At 42.5% G+C, this 22,467-nt stretch overlaps 2 protein-coding genes across 4 annotated transcripts in view; one reads left to right on the plus strand and one right to left on the minus strand.

Moving 5' to 3' along the window:
• ECM2 (extracellular matrix protein 2) overlaps nucleotides 1-5,827 on the minus strand; it is a 33,296-nt gene extending 27,469 nt beyond the window's left edge. Inside the window, exon 1 of one of the 2 annotated variants that reach the window (XM_059141087.1) lies at nucleotides 5,559-5,827. The gene's annotated coding sequence lies outside the window, so the exon portion shown is untranslated. The remainder of the gene's footprint in view (nucleotides 1-5,558) is intronic. The other variant, XM_059141086.1, reaches the window with a different exon arrangement.
• The window catches only part of CENPP (centromere protein P), a 228,456-nt gene that overhangs the window by 181,370 nt on the left and 24,619 nt on the right, over nucleotides 1-22,467 (plus strand). The window lies entirely within an intron of this gene.

A 22,467-nucleotide genomic window follows, 5' to 3' on the forward strand; every position in this document is an offset into this window, starting at 1 on the left:
TACTTTGTTTGAAAAAACAGAATATGGCCTACAGGCCCTAGTTTTCCACCCTCTAGTTAAATTTCGTGACCCCTCTATACATATGTGAACATATATATTGAAACAAATAGAATTGTTCACTGTATCTTATACTACTACCTATTTTCCTTTCACTCGTTAACAAATTGTGGACATATATGTTAATATAAATTAATCCATCCCATTTGTCCACTCTGTTTTCATTCCATAAGTTATTTAATAATTTGGTGATGAATATTTAAATTCTTTGCTAGTTCTTCTCTAAGTACTCTTATGCATATATTTTTGTGGTCTTCATTTTAATTTTCAGGGTTTTTGTTTTGTTTTGTGTTGTTTTGTTTTTTGATAGAGATCACAGGTAGGCAGAGAGAGAGGGAGGGGAAGCAGGCTCCCCACTGAGCAGAGAGCCTGATGCGGGGCTCCATCCCAGGACCTTGAGGTCATGGACCTGAGCTGAAGGCAGAGGTCTTAACCCACTGAGCCTTCCAGGTGTCCCTTAATATAATAATAGAGTCTCCTTTGTTTTTGAACTATATTATCCCTTGGGTTTATTTTGGGATGTTGTTTAGTATTTATAAGTCATTTGGTAATGTTTATTAATATATTTCAAGGCTACCTTATAGGTATATTCAAATCTAGAATTGTAATCTCTTTCTAGTGCTGTTATCATTAAGTACTTTTCTATCTCTAGTCATGCTTTTGTCTTAAGATCTACTTTGGTAATATGGATGCTTTCTTTTGGTATACATCTGCTTGATATAATTTTTGCATCATTTTACTGTCATCTTACTATAATCTTCTATTTTAATATACTTTACATTAGCGTATGGAGGTTTTTTAATGCAATCTGACAATCTTTATCTTTTAACCGAAACATTTAGTCTATTTATATTTAATGTAATACTTGACATGTTTAGGTTTAAATCTATTTTCTGACAATTTGCTTTCTATTTGTCCTGCCTGTTCTGTGGTTTGTTTTTCCTTTATTTTAAATTCTTACTTGTTGGGGCGCCTGGGTGGCTCAGTGGGTTAAGCCGCTGCCTTCGGCTCAGGTCATGATCTCAGGGTCCTGGGATCGAGTCCCACATCGGGCTCTCTGCTCAGCAGGGAGCTGCTTCCTCCTCTCTCTCTCTGCCTACTTGTAATCTCTCTGTGTCAAATAAATAAATAAAATCTTTAAAAAATAAATAAATAAATAAATAAATAAATTCTTACTTGTTTTTTAAAATTGATTAGTGAGTTTTCATTGTTCTGTTACTAATTTACACTTTTTACTATTATAATTTACACTATTTATTACTTATTACATCTCAACTTATCAAGTCTTAATATAAATTAGTACCTTCCCCTCTTCCTGGACAATGCAAGGGACAGCTTCACCTCCAGTCGCCTGATCCCAGCACAAGTGCTTTGTCCATCATATTAATTCTTTGTATATGTTAAGTCTTCAGAAGACAATGATGTTGATTTTCATTTAGGTCAGGCTCTCTCAACCTTAGCACTATTAACATTTGCATTAAATAGTTCTTTTTTTGTGGAGGGCTGGTCTTTGTCTATTTAGTAGGATCCCTGGCCTCTACTCCTTAGACGGAACCAGCACCTTCCCTTTGATAATGACAAGCAAAAATGCCTTCACACATTACCAGATGGGGGATGAAGAGAATCATCCTGCCCCAGCTGAAAACCAGTGCTTTCAAATCACCTAATCATTTATCCTTTCATGTCTGCTCATTCTGCCGCAGTGTCAGTCTCCTGTCAGGGTTATGTTCTTTCTGATTGAAGAATACTTTTTAGTATTTGCTTTAATGCAGGACTACTGGTGGCCAGTTCTTTTTTCGTATGCATCTGAAAAGATTTATGTATTGTGTCTTTCTGAAAGAATGTATTTGCTAGACATGGAATTGTAGGTTGACAAGTTTTTTGTTTCATCATTTTGAAGATTTCATTCTAATATCTTCTTGTTTCCTTAGTTCTGATTGAATAGGCACCTGCCAACCTGATTATTTCTCCTTTAAAAGTAACTTTTTTTCTGGCTGCTTTGGAGATAGTTTCTTTGTCTTTGGTTTCCAGATGTTTTCCTCTATTATACAGAGGTAGGATTTTCTTGTTTTTATCCTCTTTGGGACTTAAACATTTCTTCAATCTATGGCCTCATTAAATTTGGAGATTTGTCAGCTCTTATTATATTTCCACCTAAGCAGAGTTGTGCAGCGGAAGCATGCTGGGCCCATATTTCCACCTAATACTTTCCCACTTCTGTCCTGTTTCTGTCCAAAGCCACACCTGCAGGGGTGATGGCCTTTTTACTGTGTCTGCACTCTCTCGTCATCTTCACTCCTGTCACTCCATGAATTATGCTGGTCATTTTTTCAACCTCTATCCCAGTTCATTATCTCTTCAACAACAAATCTGTCCATTGACTTTCTTGATTCTGTTATTGTGGGTTTTAGCTTTTGAGTTTTCAGTGAGTTTCTCTCATTGTTTCTAATTCTCTACTGAAAGTTTCAGTCTTGTACTTTTTGAACACTTAATCCCATTTCTCTTTAACTCTATATCTGAAGACTGCCATTTTCTGGACCCTATTTCTATTTTCTGTTATTTCCCTGGGGTGGTAGCCATGTTGTTCTGTTTCTTCAAATGCTTCATGGCTTTTGATTGAGCACCAGATGTTGTATAATGAAAATTAGGAAAATACTTTGAAGCCTTGGGTGATATATTCTTTATCCCAGAAGGATTTACATCTGCTTCAGTCATGAGGTTAGGCACTACCAGTTATAGACAGTGATCTGAAGCTGAGCCTCACTGTCCCTAATTACTAATTACACTGAGCCCCAAACCAGATCCTGAGGACTTTGCCACATCACCTTCCCTTCATGCTGCTGCTGGCATGGCCCTGTTCCTAGATGGTTTTTTGTTTTGTTTTGTTTGTTTTTAAAAGATTTCATTTATTTATTTGACAGAGAGAGAGCCTGCAGGGGAGGGGGGTGGAGAAGAGTAGAAGGAGAGAGAGAATCTCAGACTCCCAGCTGAGCGCAGAGCCTGACGTGGGGCTCGATCCACAGCCCTGAGATCAGGACCTAAGCTGAAATCAAGAGTTGGATGCTCAACCCACTGAGCTATCCAGACATCCCAGTGCCTAGAGTTTTATTTCTCTCTTGCCTCCTGAGGCTGTTTTAAAACTACAAAGAAATTCTCCACTGCCTTTTCTGGACACTCCTTCCAGATGCCTTCAGAAAAAAGCTGTTCAAACCTATTTGGTTTCAGTTCTATCTCAAATATTAGTCTTGCTCTTTTCCTCTAATCTATTCTCAGCATCTGCTCTCTGGAGTGCTTTGTTTGCATTATCAGAACCAGGAGTTCCCTCGGATTACTTTTATTTCCTACTGAAATATATCCTCTCTCTCCAAAGGAATGTTTTGGGTTTTAAAATTTTTGAAATCTTACATCAGAAAATATAACTTTTGGAAATAGAATAATGATTTCAAAATTGTTTAGAATTTTGTTTAGTTGGAGATAGAATAACGATCTCAAAATTGTTTTCCTCCAAAACCTTAGCTGTTGTCCATTTACTGGTGTTACTGATGAGAAGTCTTAAATGTGATTCTCATCTCTTTGTAAGAAGTCTTTTTTCCCTCTTTGTGTGGAAGCTGTTTTCGTATTTTCAACTCCTCTCTAATAGTCAGAAGTTTTACTATAAAGCACAGGCTTGTTTTCATTTTGTTTGGTTTTCATTTTTTTTTAATTTATCCTTGGGATCTTTTAACCTAACGAGGACTTGATTTTCCACACAAGTGCTCCCTCACTTAATGTCTTTTTCAGTCGCCTCCTGGTCTCGGAGGTGCTCGTCCCAGGGTCTAGATGGCCAGGAACCCCTCCCCTCCTTATCTCCTAGTGCAGCTGTGCATTCCCCTTGTTTTAAGAGGTCTTCGATTCCTTCCAGGGTGTGGTGAGAGGAGAGGGCGGGCCTTCAGCTTGGTGTGTTCTCTTGAATGTCACTAGATCTTTTTAACTTTGCCGCCAGCGTCCCCCTCCCTGGGTGGTTACACTTGGACCAAGCTCTGAAGCATCACCTGCTCACTTCAGCCTCTGAGGCATTGTCCACGCCTGCGAACCCCTTAGGGCAAGCTTTTGTTCAGTATAGATGCCCATTAATTACTGTCTCTTCAAAACCCCTGCTGGGGGTCATTGAGATGAAACTACAAATTTATGTCATCTACTTCAGTTTTAGTAGAACTAACAGGCAAAGGGTGTGAGAGGAGCAAATCCCTCAGCCGACAGGCAGTTGACATTATAAAAGTCGATTCAGAGAGCCAGCAGATGGGTTGGCAAGGAGCCGCAATGGCAGCAGGGGAAGCAGTGTGAGAAGCTGGGCTGCCAGCCGGAGGGGAGCAGCATGTGCCAAGTGGCGGGGACGTGGGCTCTGATGGAGAGCGTCGCAGCTGCACTTGGCGTGCAGCGAGTTCACGGAAATTGTCTTGCGTTGACGGCCATCTTTGCAGACTCCCCATCCTGAAATGGGTGAGAGTTATGAGGAGCCCAGCCCTGGATGGGGGCCTGGCCCTGGATGAGGTCTCAGAAGGCCATGGTCCCAGGGCCTTGTCTGGGCTTGCCCTCCCCCAGTGACACCCTGGAGGGTGTCAGCCTAAGTCCCTTAGGCTTTCCCTATACCCCCCCCCCCCCCGCAACCCACCCCACCCCCGCCAAAATTGGCTTGCCTTTACTTAAGCAGAAACCTAAATATACATGTCAAAAATAAAATTACAGAGCTATCTTAATTTTAACAAAGTCAGAATCTAAATGTCTAAATAATTTTTAACGAAATGGCCTCTCAATACTAACTTTATAATTTGATGCCTAGGCCTTTGCTATTTTCAGTGATATATAGAACTTTGCATTACATTTAATATTTACTTTAATAAGCAACTCTGCAATTGAGTAAATGTGTTTCTAGAGGTAAAATTTATGGTACTCTAATCCCAGTAGATATTATTTTGATCAAGTAAATTTTTCTTTCTAGCACTTCCTGTTTTGTCCCAACATTAAATACCATCTGTAAGTCTGGTTAACTTACTGTTTTTCTCCCTTTAAAGTTTTTCATCAACTGTCTTAAATAAGTTTTTAAAACATTAAATTGAGAATTTTAAACTTCTGCACAAAGCCATGAAACGTCTATTGTCCCTTTTAACTTAACAGGCTTAAAAATGAAAAACAATTTTAATTAATACTTCATGTTCTTAAAACCTAATTTTAAAAATAGAGAATGTAATTTTCAAACCAACTTATACTTCTATTGAGCATGTAATTCTATTTAAACATATTAAGAATATATTTAATCCTAATTCCGTAAAAGTTCAAAATACTTGGGAAGTATTCATCCTGAAAAAAACAAGTAAACAGTATAATGCACAATTTACATTTTTAAAATCTATTAGTAAGAGGTAATTTCCTCAAGTGTTAAACACATTTGCAACATAAAACACCCAAATATTAAAACCATTCCACATGCTTTAGTAGAAACTTAAAATTTAAAACTTTTTTACCTGAAATTCTAAACTAAGTAGGTTTTGCTTGGTGTCATTTAAGTCTCCAGCTGAAAATGAAACAAAACCAGAGCTTTCTTTAAAACAAAGAGGATTGTTGAGAAATGTTAACTGACTTCTTAGTAAAATCTGAAATAACTGCTTCCCTTGGGGATAAATGCCTTTCAGATCTTTGTGCAGAACAGCCAAGAAAGTAACCAGGGAAGATGGTTACCAAGGGAAATATTTTTTCTAAATCACAGGAGAAGCAGAAAGCAAAGGCAGGCGAAGGCATTAGGAAGGCGGGAGCTGGAAGCTCAGAAGAAGAGGCTGATTAAGAAATGTGTCGTTTCCATAGACTGTTTGCATTAAAAAAGATCTTAAAGTTCACACCACTCGACATGGTCACCCTTGAGCTCTACCAGATTCCAGAGACGCCCTTGTTGCCATGTTGAGGACTGTGCATTCCTGGGATGCCTTTCGTGGGATTAACTGGCTTATTTCCCCCCCTGCTCCCTGCAGTCTGCAGTCTGCAGTCTGCGGCAGTGTTAACAAAGCAAAGAGCTGTTACATGTTAATGTCACTGAAATTATGTAACTTCGAACCTTGAAGCAATAACAAGAAAATGTGTGTAGGAACTTAGAGCCTCCTGATGATGATTACTCTGGCGAATTTTTTGTCTACTTTGGCCTCAGTTTTTTGTTATTTTGTTTTGTTTTGATCTACAAATGAGCAATTCAGAGAGCAGAGTTACCTCTGCTTATGGGGACCTTGCATGAGTTACTGTTGTTTCTGATTAAAGTTTATTCTTCTGTACAACTTGGATGACAATACTTTCCTTTCAAATTTTTGTGCAAATGAATAACGTATGTAAAATGCCTGTCATAGAGTAGGTAATTATATAATGACTATTTTAAAAATTCTTATTATTCTACTTCAGGTGTCCAAATTTTCTGACAGGAGACACATTTTTGTTGTTCCAGAATCTTAACATGACCTGGTAGACCAAATCAAGATGATCGACTAAGCACATGGGCCACCCAAAGTCCTAAAATGACAGAAACTATATTTGTTGGGGGTTATTGTTTTGGTTTTTTGGTAACACTTTACTGAAAAATAATTAGTACTATTAGAAGAAAGAAATTTTGAGAAATTCTTTAATGATTAAAGGCATGTAGACTCTGACAGACAACACCGCAGTCCAAAAACATGTGGGAGAGGTTAGCTTGTGGGTGTTCCAGGTTTAGAAATTATAAATGCTGGTAACAGTGAGGTTTGTTAGAGACTGCACTTAGGAGTAGCAGGTCAGGGGGGTGCCTGGGTGGCTCAGTTGATTAAGCATCTGCCTTCCTCTCGGGTCATGATCGTAGGGTCCTGGGATCGAGTCCCACGTTGGACTCCATACTCGAGGGGTGTGTGCTTCTTCCTCTCTCTCTGCCCCTCACCCATTCGTTCTCTCTCTCTCAAATAAATAAAATCTTAAGAAAAAAGAAAAAGACTAGCAGGTCAGATGACCCCAGCCTTCCTGGGGTCTCCAGCATTTGTTCTAAGTACAGGCATCTGCCCCTGAATTGAACTTGGATTCTCATCCAGTTGGTCTGGGTGGCTGGTGGAACAAGGAACTTCCCCACATGTTCAGAATCCAAACTCACTACTAATACAACCAGGTATAAGAATAAGGTTGACCATCCCCACCACATATTCAAAGCCTTTGGTCAGTATTTTAATCCTATACTCTATAGTACTAAGCAGATAGCTCAGGATTACCAAACATTTGGGACAACTCTGACATTAGAGATAGGACCCTTACCTCCCCCTCCAAAAATACTTAGACTGTAAGGAAAGAAAAGGGCTTTGGAGATTAAACAACAGTGTGTTACCACTACACACTTAGTAGAATGGCAAAAATCCAAAACACGGACATCACCACCACATGCAAGCAAGGGATTTTTATTCTTCTGCAGAAACTATTTTAACCAGGACCTCTCATTCTTTGCTGGTGGGAATGTAAAATGGTGCAGCCACTTTGGAAGACAGGGTGATGGTTTCTTCAAAAACTAAGCATACTCTTACCATGTGATCCAGCGGCCGTGCTCCTTGATATTTGCCCAAATAAGTTGAAAACTTAAGTCCACACGGATTCCTGCACACGAATATTTACAGCAGCTTTATTCACACCTGCCAAAACTTGGAAGCAACCGAGATGCTGTTCAAGCAGGTGATGGGTAAATAAACTGCAGCCCACCCACAGAAGGGATACTACTCAATCCTTCAAGGAAATACGCTATCAAGCCATGAAAAGACATAGAGGAAAGGAAACTTAAACGCACATTACTAGTGAAAGAAGTCACTTTGAAAAGGTGCACGCTTTATGATTCTGACTATATTACATTCTGGTGAAGGCACAGCTGTGGAGAAGAGTGAAAGGTCAGTGGTTGCCAGAGATCAGAGCGGAGGAGGGGTGAATCGGCAGAGCACAGAGGATGGTTAAGGCAGGGCAACTACCCTGCGTGATACCCTAATAGTGGATCCGTGTCAGTGCACATTTGTCCTAAACCATAGGATATATACTACCAAGTATAAACTCTAATGTAACCGAAGGGTTTGGGTGATTATTATGTGTCAGTATAGTTTATCCATAGTAACAAACACACCACTCCAATGCCAGATGTTGGTAAAAGCAGAGCTTATGCATGAAGGGTGGCTGGGGAATATACAGAAAACCTCTGTGCTTCCCTCTCTATTTTGCTGTGAATCTGGAATTTCTCTTTTAAAAAGTGGCCTCGTTTGAAATAAATACACTGTTTGGGGAAGGAAAAAATGTTGATGAGTGTAGTGTTGGACACAGTGTGTTTGGGACAAACAAAATCCTTTAATTCTTTGAGCACAGCTTAACAATAGCTGTTTGCTGTGCCAGCATTTGACTTCTAGGGATCCAGGGTAGACATCTGTGCACATCTGTGCCTAGAGGAAGGCACTTGGCAGCACTGTAACATCAAAGAGCAGGAACCGGGCTGCCATAAAACTCTGTAGAAAGACAGTTGTAGTTATTATTCGGGCTTGCAAATTGTCCCCAATATCCCAAGAGGAAAAAAAGGAAGTCAGAACAGTACGTGTGCTATGTTAACTTACCTTCTTCTAATGTGCAAGGTGTAGCACCTTCTTGAGGACAAACAGGAAGGAATTAATAAGGAATAAATATCAGACTCTTAATAATGTTTATTTCTGGGTGATGGAATTATGCAGGGACTTTACTGTTTAATCTGTGTTTTGATAACATTTGAGCTTATAACCAGGTCAGAAAAGAATAACTTTCTAAAAGAATGTAAGCAATCAGAAAAAGAGGTGACTTAAAGCAGCATTATAGAGAGAAGCAGCTTTCCCGTGACGCCGAAACTAACTGTGCTACAGAGACCAGGACTCTGGCTTCTGAGGTTCCTGCTCTAACATTTTGTGGCTTAATGGACTGTTACATGAATCCTTCTGCAGAAACTATTTTAACCACATAGTACATGGAAAATGCTGGTGTTGGAGTCCCCACCCCTTTGTTATTGCAGCCATAACTGTGTCCTGAGACTTGGCTCTGACAGTGGCTTTGCAGTGTGGTGTGGGTCCGGCGCAGGATGTGAGCGGGTCCCTGTGCGCCCAGGCACAGGGGCAGCCAGCACGGGTTCAGCCTCCAGAACACATGTCAAAGTGACGACTCCTTTTCAGTATTTTTACTCCTGTGCTGTAGAGTACCAATGAGTTAGTTTTTCTTGGAAGGGTGTGATTGTTTTCCATATGACAACTTGGTAGCTAGCATCTCAATAAAGCTAAATTTTGGAAATTTTACAGAGGTCCTTTTCAGAAATGGGTCTTATGTCCTGGGGTCTCTTGTCTGCCTTTTTGTGCCACAGATGTCTCCAACTAATTCATACCAAAGTGTGACAGGCTTCATTTCCTGTTCCTGACATACCCTCTCTAAGGAATATTCACATGTGAGTGGAGTGCTAGTGAGTGAATGTGCCCGTGATACAGACCGTCGCCCCACTTGTGAGTTGTGGTGCGTGTCTCTGAAATGATTCTATGATATGTACTACTGCCATAAATCAACAGGATGCCCAGTTCACTGCCCCTTTATTGTTTAAATTATTTTTATATTCTGGAATCAGTAATACAAATGCATACAAATAGCATAAATTTTAAAAGTACACACTTAAGAATCAGTTTTCTGTATTAAATACTGGCAGTTTGGGTTCTACCAACCTTGCCACCAAAGACTGAAAAAGCCTGATAATTATAAAAATTTTAAATCACCAGTGTGGTTTAAAAAAAAAAAATTTTGTAGGGCGCCTGGGTGGCTCAGCTAAGCATCTGCCTTTGGCTCCGATCATGATCCCAGGGTCCTGGGATCAAGCCCCACATCAGGCTCCCTGCTGTGCCGGGAGTCTGCTTCTCCCCCTCCCTCTCCTGCTGCTTGTGTTCCCTCTCTCCCTGTCTCTTTCTGTCAAATAAAATAAAATCTTAAAAAAATAAAAAATTGGAGCCCCTAGGTAGCTTCTTGCCCTGGGGGAGTCTGCTAGAGATGTCAAGGAGCAAAACTGTCAACAAAATAGAAAACAGTTACATAGCAGACAATATCCACAGTGCCACAGCTGTGTTTGGAGGAGGTTAAATTTTTAAAAAAGATTTTATATATTTGTCAGAGAGAGAGAGTGAAAGAGAGCACAAGCAGGGGGAGAAGCAGGCTCTCCACTAAACAGAGAGCCTGATGGAGGACTTGATCCCAGGACTGTGGGATCATGACCTGAGCTGAAGGCAGATACTTTATGGACTGAGCCACCCAGGCATCCTAGGGGTGGGTGGGTGGGTTGGTTGGTTATTTATTTATTTAAGATTTTATTTAATCAGTTGAGAAAAAGAGTGAGAGAGACCGTGAGAGGGGAGAGGTCAGAGGGAGAAGTAGACTCCCCGCTCAGCAGGGAGTCCAATGCAGGACTCTGTCCTGGGACTCCAGGATCACGACCCAAGCCAAAGACAGTTGCTCAACCAACTGAGCCATGCAAGCGCCCCTTTGGGTTTTTTTTAAAAACAGACCTAATAAAATCAGCAGCAAGGTTGATGAAGGAACAAAGAAGGAGAGCGCAGGTCACCAGTGTGAGGACTTACAAACAGCGACCCTGTAGATTCTGAGAGCAGGGAAAAGAACAGTAAGAGTATATTGTCAACAACTTTATGCCAGCAAAGTTAGATGATAAGATAATTCCTAGAAAATATTATTTTTTTTTATAATTTTGATTTTACTTATTTAACACAGAGAGAGAGATCACAAGTAGGCAGAAGGCAGGCAGAGAGAGAGAGGGAAGCAGGCTCCCCGCTGAGCAGAGAGCCCGATGCGGGGTTCAATCCCAGGACCCTGGCATCATGACCTGAGCCGAAGGCAGAGGCTTAAACCACTGAGCCAGCCAGGTGCCCCATTTCCTGGAAAATACTATTTAATGAACTGTCAGAAACAGACAAAGAAAATCTGAATTGTCTATAAGTATTGAGGGAGTCAAATTTGTAATTTCACACCTCCCGACAAAGAATACCAGAGACCTATGTTATTTGTTAACAAATTTTATCAATGTTTTAAGGCTAGCATAACCATACGGTAGCGAGACAAAGATAGTACAAGAAAGGAAAATTATCAATCAGTCTCACTAATGAACATGGATTCACAAAACTAAAATATTAACAAACCAAATCTGGCAATATATACATAGGTTAATACCCCATGACTACGTTGGGCTTATTCAAGAAATGCAGGTTGATTTGAGGATAAGACACAAACAAAGAAACAAAAAAACCAGAAAAATAAACATCATGCGATCGTGTTAATGTTTAAAGAAGAAAGAAAGAACGCTTTTGCATACTAGAAATGAAAGGAATTCCTTAGTCTGACATTATCTACAAAACAACGTACTTCCACCCCTAGCTACATACCTGGGAAGATGAAGTAAATATCCACATGAGAACTTATCCATGAATTTCTAATTTCATTGCTACACTGTTTGTAACAGCCAACATGTGGCAGCAACCCAAGTGTCCCATTGGCTGATGGGACACAGTGGAATATCATTCAGCCATAAAAAGGAATACAGCTCTGATTCTCACTACCACGTGGGTAAGCCTCAAAAACATGATGCTTAGCGCAAGAAGCCAGTCAGAGAAGACATACCTCATATGACTCCATTTACAAGAAATGTCCAGAACACGCAAATCCACAGGGGGAGGGAGTGGGTGAGCAGTCTGGGGTGGCAGGATAGGGGAGAGAGATTCTTTATGGGGTGACCACATGTGTGAGAAATAGGCCATGGGGATGGCTCCCCACTATGAATATACTGAAAACCACTGAATTATGTATTTTAAAAGGGTGACTTTTATGGTATGTAAATTATATCTCAGTAAAGTTGTTATTTAAAAAATACTCAGTGGTGAAATACTGAAATTTTCCCCTTTCTGGAACAAGACAAGGAGCTCTTGATGGTCCCAGCCAGTGGAAGAAAGCAAGAAAAGAAGGGAAAAAATACAGCAAACTAAGTAATGGAAGGAAAAAATTCTTATTAGTCCCAGATGATATGGTATATATGTCAAAAATCAAAAATAACTTAGAAAAACCATTAAATCATATAATGTGTTTTCCAGATACACAATATATAAAAATCAGTTGTTTCTTCTACAGTTAAAGAATGGAAGGTAAGATGTGCTTTAAATATCAAATATATTAAAAATATAACAAGTATTTTGGAATGAATCTAAGCAATGATGAGCAAGCTCTCTTCAGAGAAAATGTTGAAGGAAATTAAAGCAGCAGTACAGAGAGGGCCGGTTCCAGCCTTGGGGAATGGAACATTCCGGATTGCAAGATACCATTTCTACTTAAACTGATCAGAGTTGATGCAGTTTCAACCAGAATCCTCATAGTTTATCCCCCCTCCCTTTTTAAAAAAATATTTTACTTATTTGTCAGAGACACCGGGAGAGAAGGGAACACAGCAGGGGGAGTGGGAGAGGGAGAACCTGGCTTCCCACTGAGCAGGAAGCCCAATGCAGGGCTCGGTCCTATGATCCTGGGATCATGACCTGAGCCAAAGGCAGACGCCCAACGACTGAGCCACCTGTGCCCCTCCCCTTTTTTTTGGATGGAACTTGACAAATTATAAAATGTATATGGAAATACAAGGACAGAAGAATAGCCAAGCCAATTTTTTTTTTTTTTAAGATTTCATTCATCCATGACAGCGAGAGGGAACACAAGCACAGGGGAACTGGAGAGGGGGAAGTAGGCTTCCTGCTGAGCGGGGAAACCAATACGGGGCTCATTCCCAGGACGCTGGGATCATGACCTGAGCTGAAGGCAGATGCTTAACGACTGAACCACCCAGGCACGCAAAAAAAAAAAAAAAAAAGATTATTTATTTGACAGACAGAGATCTCATTTAGGCAGAGAGAGAGGAGAGGAAGCAGGCTCCCCACCAAGCAGAGAGCCCTATGCGGGGCTCCATCTCAGGACCCTGGGATCATGACCCAAGCCAAAGGCAGAGGCCTTAACTCACTGAGACACCCAGGTGCCCCACGTCAAGCCATTCTTGATGCAGAACTAGGCAGAGGACTTCATCTTGCATTTCAGCTCTTAACGATCAGGAGCCGCAGTAGATCGGACGGTTTGCTCATGACTCTCAGTGTAGCTCATCACATTCAGCTCCTTGTCGTAGAGAGAAGTGGCCCTGCCGGGCATGGGGTCACCTTCCTTCAGCTGGTTGTTTGCAGGGACTGGGAAATGGAGGCCGAGAGACTGCATGCTAGAGACCAGAGCCAGGATCTGTAGACAAAGGTACAGACAGGCTAATTTGGGCTTCGTGGAGTAAACGAACAAACAAAAACCTTTTCTCATAACCACACCTTTGCCTGAGCTGCCTCATGAGGTTACAACTCCACAGGACCGGAAAGACATTCTGTTGGGAATGCTGAAGAGGGGCGTCTGTGACACGAACTTGACCATTTCGTTCCCGTGATTCTGTCTCTCAGAGGTGGTGTGTCAGGCCATGGGACCTTGGAGGTCCAACCTTCTTGGGGACTCCCCTCACTCCCTGAGCGAGTGATCAGGGGTGGGCTTAGTAGAATGGCACATGTGGACTGCCAGAGGGGTTCTAGGTCGGGATCTCTGGGCCCATACCCTGAATCTCTGTGCTGACCATGTCTGGTGAGAAGGCATAGATGTGTTCTTCTGCGTGACATCTGGGTGTGGAGACACCCAGTGAATGGTTCCCCCGAGGATGCCAGGTGCTGACCTCTTGGTGGGAGGAAGTAATCTGACGAAGAAGTCCAGTTCCTTGTTTTGAGAATTGAGTGAAGTATCAGGAGTGAAATTCCCTATTTTGCCACAGGAACATTCGGTCTGGAGACTGGAAAGGATGAAAGGATCATGAAGGGATTGAGATGGCTTCAGACGAAGGCTGGCGTGTTACACATCAGGCTTGCAAGCAGTAAAATAAATTACGCTGGGTTTCATTCTCCTCCCCTCTCAGGCGTCCTCTGTGATGACCCAGAAAGTTGGGATCACAGAATCCTGAAATTGGAATCTGTGTCCACGAGAAAATGGTAGCATGGCGGCAGGAAGCAGCGGGCACTGGTCCACCACACTTCCCTTTTGCCCCGTGTTGTGTGCTGCCCAAGCTGTGGCCCCCTCGTGTGAACACCCAGCCCATATAACAGACCCTTTGGACCAGGGTCACTCACACAACATTGCAGTGTGTCCTTGGGGAACCGAGCCAGGGAAAAAGGGCTTGCGTGGACCCTGGAAACGAAGCCAGTTGGGCAGGAGCTCTGGGTGTCCGTGCCCCACGCATGATCTCGAGAAGGAGAGCCCTTGCTTCAGAGACTACCCCCTCTTAGGGTGGGACTAAGATCAAAAAGCATAGTTCAAGGATGAAGGCATTCTGGGTAGAGAAACCTGCAGGAACATGTAAGGACCTGGTGTGGTGGTTTCCTTGTGATGCAGCCACTTCCCCAAAATGACCTCCTCTGTGACGCCGTATGTTTCTAATTGTACTTTGCTCGGGCGCTCAGGCCAGCTTGGCCCGGACAGCTCATGTGCATAAGCATGTACAGAAGGACTCCAAACTTGTTATTCGTCCCATATTCTATACTGTAGAGAAGTCACAGAAACGCAGAGATGCAAGATTGACCTAATGACTGGTTCTACTGGTTGGAGGGGTTTTAAAATTTAGTTCAATTTCTGCTTTTTATAGCGATTTTTTAAGCTTAGGCTTGATTGGAGATGTGCGTTTATATCATGTCCCTAAAGCCAGGATATTGTTTTGCTTGTCCAAACCAGCCTGCTTTAACACTTGTGATATTCTGACAGGAGTTCAAGACAATGGTCTCAGAAGAAATTTGTTTAAAAAACCAACAGATATATATATATACATGTACATACATGTGTGTATATATATATATATATATATATATATATGGCGTATATAGTTTAATTTCCATTCTTAAAAACTACAGTCATTTTTGCCATAAAAGTGTATTTTCAGTGCTAAAGATGTAATGCATCTCATTTGGCATTTCAATCGTTTTGTTGGTTTTAAAGTAACCTAGGTCAGACATGTCCAGTCTGTCCCCTGGCAGAACGGGGTCCTGCCACGCAGGAATGGGCACTGAGGGCTCTGTGCTGTGCCAGGCTCTCTCTGGGCTCACTGCATGTGCCGTCTCAGTGGACCCACGTACCCAGTGACACATGTGCTGCCCTTCATTCCATGAAGGAGGAAGGCTGAGGCCAACTGAGGAAACCAAAGCTTCATGGAGAGAAATAGTTTGCCTGACTCGCTGAGAAATGTGGGACCTGTGGCTCTGAGCTGGTCTGGTCTCTTTTTCCACCCTGGTGCCCTGGCCCCTTGGCCCCCGTGTGCTCCCGCCCTGCAGACCTGGGCCAGCACCACACTGTGCCCCACCTGGGCAGGAACAGCCCTCGTCCCTGTTAGGACTCCCCAGCCCCATCGGGCCACAGGAGGCAGCTGCCTGGCAGTGCAAACCAGAGTGCCCATGCCTGGAGAGCAGAGGGAAGGACAGTCGCTGTCAGCGTTCAGGGTCAGTGTGGGGAGCTGCCCCCAGCGAGGGTCGGTGGGTCACACCCTCCGCAGGGGCAGGTTCTCGTCCACTTCTCACGTGCTTCCCTCTGGTGTTCTGGACGTGGCGTTCCTGCTTTGGGAAGAGCCGCTGCAGCCACAGCCTCCAGAACTGGCCTTTTCCTATAATTTTCTCCTACAGACCCTGAAACCCATGCTTAGCGTGAGGTTTGTGAGAAGATTACACATATGGCAATTTTAACATTTCCCGGGAACGGAGATTCTTTTCCACTGATACACTGTCTGAGGGAGGTGGCTGCAGACCAGAGCAACCACAGTATTTACAAAGATATTTAGTAAAAACGAAGGCTTTGGCAACCAGTGTAGCCCATCACTCATGGGGGATAAAGTGAAGCTCGCTTGAGGTTTAATAAATCAGAACATAGTGTGTTTGTCCACGGCCTCATTTTTTCCTCATTACTGGTAGGTGATGTCATGTTTTCATTTCCATTTGAATCTTTTAGTGTCCAGGAGTAGGAAAAAATTCATGTTCACCTCATTTATTATGCTGTATTTCCATTCTTAAGAAGAAAGCTTAGTTTTAATTCTGCCAGATACATGAATACAGCCTTCAAGCTTTTGTTAAGATTTATGGGATTTTTAGAAGACTAGTGTTCTGGAAATTACGGACTTTGTATATGTGCAAGGATATTGCTTTTGAATTAAGTTCTTTTCTCATTTTGCCCAATGAAATTCTGTTTTTAAAAAGAACAAGACTAACCATACCAAATTATAGCAGAATAGAAAATTTAGATATTGCTATAAAATATAAAGTCTAAAATCATCTATAAGCATACCAGCTATTGAGGCAAGTAATGCATACATAACAGTATCTTAAACACAGTGTTCATCTTTGTCTTGTGTCTTTCTACCAGTGAAGGGTGTCACCATCGTCCCCACATGGTATGGTAAATAGTCCAGGTGTCACCTCTGTTCCGTATCACCTCTGTCCTGCCACAGTGGGGTCAATAACACTAAAAGCAAGCAAGGAGCCCTGTTTCATGAGCTTGAGCCTCTACCTTCCCTGTGCCCTCCTGGAGACACCCCCTTTTCCAAGCAGCTCTCCCCAGGGGTACACTTGTCCCCCTGGCACCTGGTTACCCTGCCTCATATTATAAAGAGTAGTTTCCATCCGTCTTCCCCAAGTGGTATGTGAATTCCTTGAAGACTTACACATATGTATATGGGCGATTAAAGTCATTCAAGTTTTTACTGAGTGTGTCTGGAGCTTGTTGTTGAAATCTCCCAACAATAAAGGCCTATGACATAGTTCTTTCTTAGAGCTGATGAGAGTTTTCTCTGCTAAGGGGTGGGACCCTCTGTGTTGGCAGGAGTGTGGTGTGTCTTGGAAACAGGCAGGACATAACTGTGTGGAGCTCTAAGGGCCGGGTCAGCAGCAGGCAACACATGGCTTTCCCTCCTTCCAACTCTCAGTCCTCTTGGTCTTTCCAGCCCTCCTCCTCCACCTAAATTCAGGTCTGGAACCTCATCTTTAGCTCTAATTTCCCTCCAGGAGAGTGTGATCACTCATGTGCCAGCTGCTTTCTTGACGTGTCTGTTTGAGTGTCTGGGGTCATCCCAAGCCTAATAGATACAAGTATCTATGAAGTACAACTGCGGTCACCTGGAAACTGAAACTCAAAGGTTACTCAAGTGGTTGGATACAGAGCAATACAGGTGAGGGAGAAGGGCCTACAGTGAAACCCGCAGGTTGTGGGAAATGAAGGCGATCGAAAGATCTGCGGGCTTGAGTACGGGAGAGAAGCAGCTAGAGCGCCAAAGACTTCGGACCTGACGTTGAAGGTTTGGGGCTTTCCCTAAAGGCTGCAGTGCAGAAGTATAACCAGTGCTGCATTTCAGAAAGGGAACTGCATAGTATGCCTTCTGAAGGAAAGGAAGGGCCACATCTAGAGGCAGAGTACTGTTGAAAAGACCACTGCAGTGATTCAAGAGAGAGGAGTGGGGAGCTCAAGAGATAATTAGCTGATTGGGTAAAATCAACAAGACTTGAGATTTACCTGGGTGTAGGGAAAGGGAAGGGGGAGGAATCAAATATATGAAGCCCAGGTTTCTTCTTCTTTTTGTTTTTTAAGATTTTATTTATTTATTTGACACAGAGAGATCACAGGTAGGCAGAGAGGCAGGCAGGGGGGAGGGGGAAGCAGGCTCCCTGCTGAGCAGAGATTTCCCAATGCGGGGCTCGATCCCAGGACCCTGAGATCATGACGTGAGCTGAAGGCAGAGGCTGAACCCACTGAGCCACCCAGGCACCCCAGAGCCCAGGTTTCTGATGTGAACAGCTGCATGATGGGATGGCCATTTCCTGCAATAAACGCAGGTTGCAGAGAAAGATATGATCCGTTCGACAGAGAAGAGAGACCAGGCTCGATATCCAAGGTGACTTTTGTTTGTGAATGGATGGGACTGAAGCCACAAGACTGAAGGAGGTCATAGGCCATGATAGACAACCAAGCCTTCCTTTGGGCAAGGTACAGGAACCAGAAGATAGTGTTTTTTGTAAGATTTAATTTTTTAAGTAATCTCTACACCCAACATGGAGTTCAAACCTGCAGCCCCGAGATTAAGAGTTGCATGTTTTCTTTTTCTTTTTTTTTTAAGACTTTATTTATTTATTTGACAGAGATCACAAGCAGGCAGAGAGGCAGGCAGAGAGAGAGGAGGAAGCAGGCTCCCTGCTGAGCAGAGAGCCCAGGCGGGGCTCAATTCCAGGACCCTGGGATCATGACCTGAGCTAAAGGCAGAGGCTTTAACCCACTGAGCCACCCAGGCGCCCCTAGAGTTGCATGTTTTCTGACTGAATCAGCTAGAAGCCCCCAGAAGAAGAGAATTTTAAAACTCTCCAGAATAATCACTTCACACATTGTTGATAGAAATTTAAATTAATAAATTCTTTCTAAGGGCACCTGGGTGGCTCAGTGGGTTAAAGCCTCTGCCTTTGGCTCAGGTCATGATCCCAGGGTCCTGGGATCGAGCCCCACATCGGGCTCTCTGCTTTGCAGGGAGCCTGATTCTTCCTCTCTCTCTCTGCCTGCCTCTCTGCCTACTTGTGATCTCTGTCTCTCAAATAAATAAATAAAATCTTTTTAAAAAATAAATAAATTCTTTCTATAGGTCATTTCATCCATCTTTCCTAAACCTTAAGCCATTCTGTTAAGATTCTATCTAACAAAATAAAATTTTTTTAAGATTTTATTTGACAGAGAGAGATCACAAGTAGACAGGCAGGCAGAGAGAGAGGGAGAAGCAGGCTCCCCGCTGAGCAGAGAGCCTGATGCGGGGCTTGATCCCAGGATGCTGAGATCATGACCTGAGCCAAAAGCAGAGGCTTAACCCACTGAGCCACCCAGGTGCCCCAATCTAACAAAAACTTTTGCACAAATGTACAAAAATATCTTAGAAGAATATTCATTGTAGTGTGTAAAATAGTGAAAAACTACAAATAACCCAAAAGATTATCAGTAGAAGATGGTTACATTACAACTTATTGTACATCTTTGCAATGGCTACCTTCTGCCTTAAGAATAACAAAGGGGGATTTGTATTTGTTGGTATGAATACTTGAATGCTAAAAGCAATCATATACAGTGTGTATGGCAGATACGTTTTATTGAGCATTTGGTATATCCCAGGCAATATATGTAAAGAACTTCAGAAATCAATAGGGAAAGACACCCAGTAAAATAATAGGCAAGCAGTCTGAACAGACTGTTCACAGAAATCAAAATTTTAAATGGCCAATTAAACACATCTATGTGTTCAGCTTTGATGGTAAAGTTAGGGGAGGTTTTGTTTTGTTTTGTTTTATTTTTAAGGATTTATGTATTTCAGAGAGTGCAAGTGTGAGTTGAAGGAAGGGCAAGAGGAGATGGTCAGGGAGAGGGGAGCAGACTCCCCACTGAGTGCGAAGCCCCCACACAGCTCAATTTCTGATGGAGATAATCATGTCCTGGGGGAACCGAAAGTCGGACACTTGTTCAACTGAGCCACCTAGGTGCCCTGGGAAAAATGTATTTTAAATCCCATGAGATATCACTGCGTACCTACCAGAATGATAAATAGTAAAAATACTGACAGTGTCCACTGTAGGATATGGGGCAGCAGGTTCCTCATGCAGTGCTCTTTGACCATCAATTGGTACAGACATTTTGACATTGTCCATAAAAGTTGAAAACTCAGTCACCCCTAGGTAAATATCCAAAAGAAATGTGTACATATGTATATCAAGAAACGCACTCGGGCACCTGGGTGGCTCAGTCGGTGAAGCATCTGCGTTTGGCTTGGGCCATGATCTCAGGGTCCTGGGATTGAGCCCCTTGTGGTCGAGCTCTGCAACTCAACAGGGAACCTGCTTCTCCCTCTGCCACTCTAGTGTGCATGCGTGCATGTGCTCTCTCTCTGTCTCTTTCTAATAAGTAAATATTTTTTAAAAAGAAAGAAACATGCACTAGAATAACAGCAGCATTATTCATAATACCCCAAATGTTCTTTAACAGTAGAATGGAAAAAATGATAAATTGATATATTCATATCAAAAGTACCATTAAGAATTGAAAAGGACAGGGACACCTGGGTGGCTCAGTTGGTTAAGCGGCTGCCTTCGGCTAAGGTCATGATCCCAGCGTCCTGGGATTAAGTCCCACATCGGGCTCCTTGCTTAGCAGGGAGCCTGCTTCTCCCTCTGCCTCTGCCTGCCATTCTGTCTGCCTGTGCTTGCTCTCCCTCTCTCTCTCTCTGATAAATAAATAAAGTCTTTAAAAAAAAAAAAAAGAATTGAAAAGGACAAACAATGTGGACTTGTATACAATATGATGGAGAAATTTCACAAATAAAATCTTGGGCGATAGAAGTCACACTAGAAGCAATAGGTTTTATGAATCTGTCTACACAGGGTTTAAAACTGGGCAAAGCTAAAGTCGAGTTTAGGGTTGCACACCTAAGTGGAAAACTGTAAAGAAGTACAAGGAAGTACTTTTATTTTGATAAAAGTCAATGTAGTTGTTGCCTTCAGAGCAAGGCGAAGGTGTGTGATTGGGCTGACGTGTGCCAGCGGCTCCTGGGGTGCCAGCTAGACTCTGCTACACGTGCATTACTCTCATATATTCTCGTACATTCTTAATACATGTTCCATGCTTTTTTTAAGATTTGGTCTCAAGAAACTCGATCACATCCAAACAGGAACAAAAAAAAATAACGAAATTGGGCGCCTGGGTGGCTCAGTGGGTTAAGCCGCTGCCTTGGGCTCAGGTCATGATCTCAGGGTCCTGGGATCGAGTCCCGCATCAAGCTCTCTGCTCAGCAGGGAGCCTGCTTCCTCCTCTCTCTCTCTGCCTGCCTCTCTGCCTACATGTAATCTCTCTCTGTCAAATAAACAAATAAAATCTTTTTTTTTTTTTTAAAGATTTTATTTGTTTATTTGACAGAGATCACAAGTAGGCAGAGAGAGGCAGGCAGAGAGAGAGAGAGGAGGAAGCAGGCTCCCTGCCGAGCAGAGAGCCCGATGCAGGACTCGATCCAGGGACGTGAGATCATGACCTGAGCCGAAGGCAGCGGCTTAACCCACTGAGCCACCCAGGTGCCCCAACAAATAAAATCTTAAAAAAAAAATAACGAAATTCACACCTGAATACATTATAGTGAAACTGCAGATACCTAAGACAAGAAGAAAATCTTTAGAGCAGCCAGAGGGTAAATGAATTGGAGAACCTTCAAAGCAGCGACGTGACTTTTCAACAGCAGCAGTGAAAACCAGAAACCAGTCAGCTGGTAACTTCAATGTGCTGAGAAAATGTGGTCAAACTTGCTACACTCAGCAAAGAAACTCCTTCAAAAATAAAAGTGATACATGTTAATTAATTGAATTTAAATTTTTTAAAACAAGGAAACCCAAAGAAAATAAATAAAAAATAAATAAATAAGAGTGAAGTCCTATCTATACCCTCATGTCTGTTGTAACTTTATCCACAATAGTCAAGACGGAAACCACCAAAAGTGTCTTTTGACAGCTGAAAGGATAAAGAAAATGTAGCACACACACATCCACACACACAATGGGGTATTGCTGAGCCCTAACGGGAAGGAAATCCTGCCATTTTTGACAACATGGATGGACCTTGAGGGCATTATGCTACGTGAAATAAGTCAGACAGAAAGACAAATACTGTATGATCTCATGGGAAATCTAAATAGACAAAAAATCAAACTCATCAATACAGAGAGCGGATTGGTGTTGCCTGAGAGTGGGGGGGGGTGTGGATGGAGGGGTCGGAAGGTGTGGTCAGTGAGGTAGGGCCGTCCCGGAGTGCAGTGCTGCACAGCAAGGCGACTGTGGTTGGCACTGTTGTTACTTGAAACTTGCTAAGATAACTGTAAAATTCTCATCACAGGTTGTTAACTAGACTTACTGTCATCATTCACAATACATGCAGACTCAGAGCACTGCTCGCATGCCTGGAACTACTACCATGTTGTAATTCAATTCCATCTTCATGAAACTGGGAAAAGTTCAAGACCATGTAGACACTTGTGTCAGAATGAAAGGATATTCCTCAGGCAGAAGGAAAATAGTCCCAGAAGGAGGGTTTGAGAGGCAAGAAGCAATAAAGAGCAAAGAATATGGTAAATACATCAAACAATGACTATGTAATAAAATCCTAAGAATGTCAAGTTGAGGTCTCCTTTTTTTTTTTTTTTAAGATTTTATTTATTTATTTGACAGAGATCACAAGTAGGCAGAGAGGCAGGCAGAGAGAGAG

The sequence above is a fragment of the Mustela lutreola genome, chromosome 12 (assembly GCF_030435805.1).
Source record: "Mustela lutreola isolate mMusLut2 chromosome 12, mMusLut2.pri, whole genome shotgun sequence".
Classification (NCBI taxonomy): domain Eukaryota; kingdom Metazoa; phylum Chordata; class Mammalia; order Carnivora; family Mustelidae; genus Mustela; species Mustela lutreola.